The sequence below is a fragment of the Phoca vitulina genome, unplaced genomic scaffold (assembly GCF_004348235.1).
Source record: "Phoca vitulina isolate PV1807 unplaced genomic scaffold, GSC_HSeal_1.0 scaffold114, whole genome shotgun sequence".
In the NCBI taxonomy this organism is placed as follows: domain Eukaryota; kingdom Metazoa; phylum Chordata; class Mammalia; order Carnivora; family Phocidae; genus Phoca; species Phoca vitulina.
The window spans coordinates 236071-241599 of record NW_022589817.1 but is presented as its reverse complement, the minus strand read 5'-3'; the positions used below and the strand labels follow the sequence as shown (position 1 = coordinate 241599).

Here is a 5529-nt window from a genome sequence, read left to right as displayed (position 1 = left end):
ACCTCGAATCCAAACACCTGCAATATTCTGTTTGTAGAGATCCATATCTATCTTCTTACATCTCAGGCTGATTTCGTGGGTGTTCATAGTGGTCTGGTAGATATCCAGCTCAATTCTGGGGACCGGTTGAAATAGGATCCCTTACTCCTCTGCCATCTTTTCCCTCTCCCCCTATTTTGTGAACTTGACAATGAAATATCTTGATGATCGTTGTGTATTGTTGAATTTAATAGGAGTTCCTGTGCTTTTGGGTTTTGGATTTTGATGTCTGTTTCCATCCCCAGATTAGGGAATTTTTCTGCTGTATTTGCTCAGATGAACTTTCTGCTCCCTTTTCCCTCTCTTCTTCTGGTACTTCTATGATACAAATGTTATTATGCTTTAAGGAGGTACTGTTTTCCCTAAACCTACATTAGTGATCCAACATTTTTCTTTCTCTCTTCTTTTCAGGTTTATTATTTTCCATAATTTTATCTTCTGTATCACTGATTTATTCCTCTGCTTTGTCCATTCTCATTATCATTGCATCCAGTCAGTTTTGCATCTCAGATATAGCATTTTTATTTTGGCCTGGCTAGATTTTAGTTCTTTTATACTGCATAAGGGATTCTCTAGTGTCTTCTGTGCTTTTCTCAAGCCTTGCTCATATCCTTATAATTGTTGCTTTAAATTCTGGTTCAGCTTACATCTGTTTTGATTAAATCCCTAGTCATGACTTCTTCCTGTTCTTTCTTTTGGAGTGAATTCCACTGTCTTGTCACTTTGTATAGATCAGTGTGTGTGTGTGTGTGTGTGTGTGTGTGTGTGTGTGTGTTAGGAAAGCCTCTTATGCTTCCTAAGCATGAGAGTAATGGCTATATTAAGAAGAGGTCCTAGGGGCCCCTGGGTGGCTCAGTCATTAAGCATCTGCCTTTGGCTCAGGTCATGATCCCAGGGTCCTGGGATTGAGCCCCACATTGGGCTCCCTGCTCCACGGGAAGCCTGTTCTCCCTCTCCCACTCCCCCTGTTTGTGTTCTCTCTCTCGCTGTGTCTCTCTTTGTCAAAAAAATAAATAAAATCTTAAAAAAAAAAAAGAGGTCCTATAATGTCTTGGGCCTGGTTCTTCAGGTAGTGTTTCAGAGAATGCACTCTGGTGTTGTGTTTTGGTTGCTCCTTCCCTAAGGTCAGTCCTCTGCAGAGTTTCTTCTTACCTGCCATGGGTACTGTTGGGACCTTGTCCATTGTGTGGCAAGTTTTAACTAGTTATGTTTTGAAATTAGATCTAATTTCCCCTACAGCTGAAGTATTGCAGCACCTTATGGTCAGTAGACTTGGTGCATGCAGGGGGTTTATGCTGTTCTGGGTGAGGGGCCTGGTGCACTGGTTCTCAGGCACACCTGCCTTAGTAAAGTGCACCTGCAGAGTGCATGGGGATGGGGCTTGGTGTAATCAGCTCCAGTGAGCTCTCAGTGAGCAATAGAGAGCTCCCACTGGAGGTTAATCAATTTTCTTCAGTGGGAGCTCCAGCAGGAGCTCTCTATTGCTCACTGATGTTAGTCAGTGTTGATGGGCAGGTGAGGGGAAATGGTATCAACCCCCTCTCTCATCCCTGAGGCAGGGAGCTTGCATGTGCCACTCTTCAGGAAACCCTCACAGAAGAGTGAACGTTCTCCACTCCTGTGTCCCCAGCTTCCATCAGATCCCTGCTTTTACCCTGTCTGTGTCTGAGCTGTCTGCCTGCCAAGTGGCACAGTTCTGTGTTTTATCTTAGGTGCCAGGTGCGTGCCTGGTTTCAAAACTCCCAATTTTAGGGACACAGCATGGTGTAGACATGTACTGATCCTCTCAGGGAGGGTTTCACCATGCTGTGACTGGTACTGGTTTGTCCCAGAAAAGCAGTTGCGCAACTGTGCAGCAGTTCAGAGTTTATGGTAAAGTGCACTAAAAAGCCAGCACCAAGTTTTGCTGCCTTCAGCAGGTGTCTCTGTCCCTATGTCAACGAACAGGTCAGCACAGTTGGCATCCCACCAGTTCTTTTATTCCTGGAGAGGCCATGTCACCTCTCTTAATTGCACTCCAAGAAGGGTAACTCTTTCTCCTCGTGCAACCCAGGGGTTCCTCAGAGCACATTGTCTGTTCCTAGGCCTCTGCTCTCCTTCCCCACAGGAGTCCCACTAAGCCTGCCAGGCATGACTCCAGTGATGGCTCAGACTTTTAAAACTGCAGAATTTGAGCTCCACTGCTTATAAAGACTTGAGGTATTCAGCCCCTCTCCTTTTCCCAGTCAATGGTTTGGGGGAAGAGTTTTTCTTGTGCAATCCCCCATGTGCTGTTTCTCTCTCTCTCTCTCTCTCTCTTTCTTATCTCTTGCTCCTCTCTCCATGATCAGGGCTCCCTCCCTTCCACAGCACCCACAGTTCTTTCCCCCTCAAATCAACTCTCTGCAACTCCTACCTTCCATGATGCAGCCATTCTTTTTCCTCTAGATATGCAGTTTGTTATCTCAGTCTTGAGATCAATTTCTTGGGTTTTTAAAATAATTTGTTATTTATCTGGCTGTGTTCAAAGCATGAGGCAAATATGGGGTCCCCCTACTACTTCACCATCTTAACTCCTCTACATCTGGATTATTTACCATGCATATTTCTTGTCTCAATTTTATTGAGCTCTGTTGCCATGATTTTGTCCTGTTCTTTCATTAGGGACATATTTTTCTGTCTCCTCGTTTTATTTAAATCTCTGTATTTGTTTTTAAGTATTGGGAAGTTCAGATGCATATCCTTATCTTGAAAGTAGTGGCCTTATGAAGAAGTCCTGTGGTGCCCTAGCACAATGCTTCCTGTTCACCAGACCCGGGTGCTCCAGGGATGTCTCCTATGTGGGCTGCATATACCCTTCTTTTGTGGCTCAGCTGCATTTGCTTTCATTCCACCCAGCAGCAATTGCCTACCTTGCCTGTTTTTTGGTGCATCAAGTTCATTTTATTCCCTGCACTATAAGAGGCTTGGGATTGTCATTGGGCAGTGTCAGCAGTCAGGCTAGGTGTCTGGCCTCTGTCCATCTGCTGAAATTGCATGTACATCAAACTGCAGGGTACTATCCCTTCATTGCCCCTGAGAAGTTTTTGTTGCTAGGCAGGTCTGGCAGTCAGAATAGATGCCTGCCCTCCATCCCTCTGCCAGAACTACAGTTGCACTGATAGGCAGGGTACTCTCCTTGCACCACCAGGTATAAAGTTTGACTGCTAGAACTGCAGGCATGTTGATGTACGTGGTTATTTTCCCCATCCCAGTGTAGGAGTAACTTGGAGGATGCCTGAGGAGTGGGATGGGTCAGATGGGTAGATTCACAGGGGAATGTAAGAGTGGAGCATATTGTATTAGCAACATAGGTGGAGAGTGTTTGCACTGGTTCCTGCAAGTGACTGGTTATCTACGATGTGGGAGGGGAAGAGAAATGGCACCCACCAGAAATTTTGTTCTTACAGAAATATCCTAAAAATCCCTGCCATTCCAGTGGAGTTTCTGTACTTACTAAATAAACTTTCATGTGTAACCTAGGTGTTTTTCCCAAACTGTTGCTTTTATGATGTTTCTCAATGGGGTTATTTGTTATGCTTTCTCTTTAAGGGTGGAGACTCAGATTCCTACAGCACTTTGCCTCTTCCAGAGCTAAGCCCACTAATTTTTAATGTACCCGGAGTTAAGCCACAGTGATTGTAAATACTTATAAAGTTAAGCCCCAGTAGTATGCTAAACCAAATGCCAGACTTCAAGCTGTATTACAAAGCTGTAATCCTCAAGACAGCATGGTACTGCCACAAAAACAGACACATAGATCAATGGAACAGAATAGAGAACCCAGAAATGGACCCTCAACTCTGTGAGCAACTAATCTTCAAAAAAGCAGGAAAGAATAACCAATGGAAAAAAGACAGTCTTTTCAACAAATGGTATAGGAAAACTTGACAGCCCCATGCAGAAGAATGAAACTGGACCATTCTCTTACACCATACACAAAAACAAACTCAAAATGGATGAAAGACCTAAATGTGAGACAGAAATCCAACAAAATCCTAGAGGAGAACACAGGCACCAACCTCTTTGACCTGGGCTGCAGCAACTTCTTCCTAGACACATCTCCAAAGGCAAGGGAAACAAAAGCAAAACTGAACCATTGTGACTTCATCAGGATAAAAAGCTTTTGCACAACAAAGGAAACAGTCAACAAAACTAAAGGCAACTGGTGAAGAGACGAATACTGAGGGGTGTGGCCACGTTGTCCACCTCGAGCAGCAGTTGGCTTCTCCACGTAGAACTCGGGAGTAGGAGATTCTCCCTTCCCCCTCTTGTGAGATTTTTTTGATCTTCAGCTACATTTTTCGACTTCGTGAGGAACCTTATCATCAAAGAAAATGGCCAGCAATGTTACCAACAAGACAGATCCTCGCTCCATGAACTCCTGTGTATTCATTGGGAATCTCAATACTCTTGTGGTCAAGAAATCTGATGTGGAGGCGATCTTCTCAAAATACGGCAAAATTGTTTGCTCTGTCCATAAGGGCTTTGCCTTCGTTTGGTATGTTAATGAGAGAAATGCCCGGGCCGCTGTGGCAGGAGGGGATGGCAGAATGATTGCTGGCCAGGTTTTAGATATTAATCTGGCCACAAAGCCAAAAGTGAACAGAGGAAAAGCAGGTGTGAAATGATCTGCAGCGGAGATGTACGGCTCCTCTTTTGACTTGGACTATGACTTTCAATGAGATTATTATGACAGGATGTATCCTTACCCAGCACGTGTTCCTCCTCCTCCTCCTATTGCTCGGGCTGTAGTTCCTTCAAAACGCCAGCGTGTATCAGGAAACACCTCACTAAGGGGCAGAAGTGGCTTCAATTCTAAGAGTGGACAGCGAGGATCTTCTTCCAAGTCTGGAAAGTTGAAAGGCGATGACCTTCAGACCATTAAGAAGGAGCTGACCCAGATAAAACAAAAAGTGGATTCTCTACTGGAAAGAAATTGAGAAAGAACAGAGCAAACAAGATGAAGAATGATAAGTCAGAAGAGGAGCAGAGCAGCAGCTCCCTGAAGAAAGATGAGACTAATGTGAAGATGGAGTCTGAGGGGGGTGCAGATGACTCTGCTGAGGAGGGGGACCTACTGGATGATGATAATGGAGATCGGGGGGATGACCAACTGGAGTTGATCAAGGATGATGAAAAAGAGGCTGAGGAAGGAGAGGATGACAGAGACAGCGCCAATGGCGAGGATGACTCTTAAGCACATAGTTGGGTTTAGAAATGTTTTCCCATTATTTCTTTACCTAGGCGCTTGTCTAAAATCAAAATTTTCACCAGATCCTCTCCCCTAGTATCTTCTTCAGCACATGCTCACTGTTCTCCCCATCCTTGTCCTTCCCATGTTCATTAATTCATATTGCCCTGCGCCTAGTCCCATTTTCACTTCTTTTGACGCTCTTAGTAGTTATGTTAACTCTTACCCTGTAATCTTTGCTTTTATTTTTGATACCTCTTTATGACTTAACAATAAGA

The 5529-nt window shown here is 44.3% G+C and overlaps 1 pseudogene; it reads left to right on the top strand.

Moving 5' to 3' along the window:
* Window positions 1-4318: 4318 nt before the first annotated feature.
* Window positions 4319-5257, top strand: LOC116628131 (annotated as a pseudogene).
* Window positions 5258-5529: the final 272 nt, after the last annotated feature.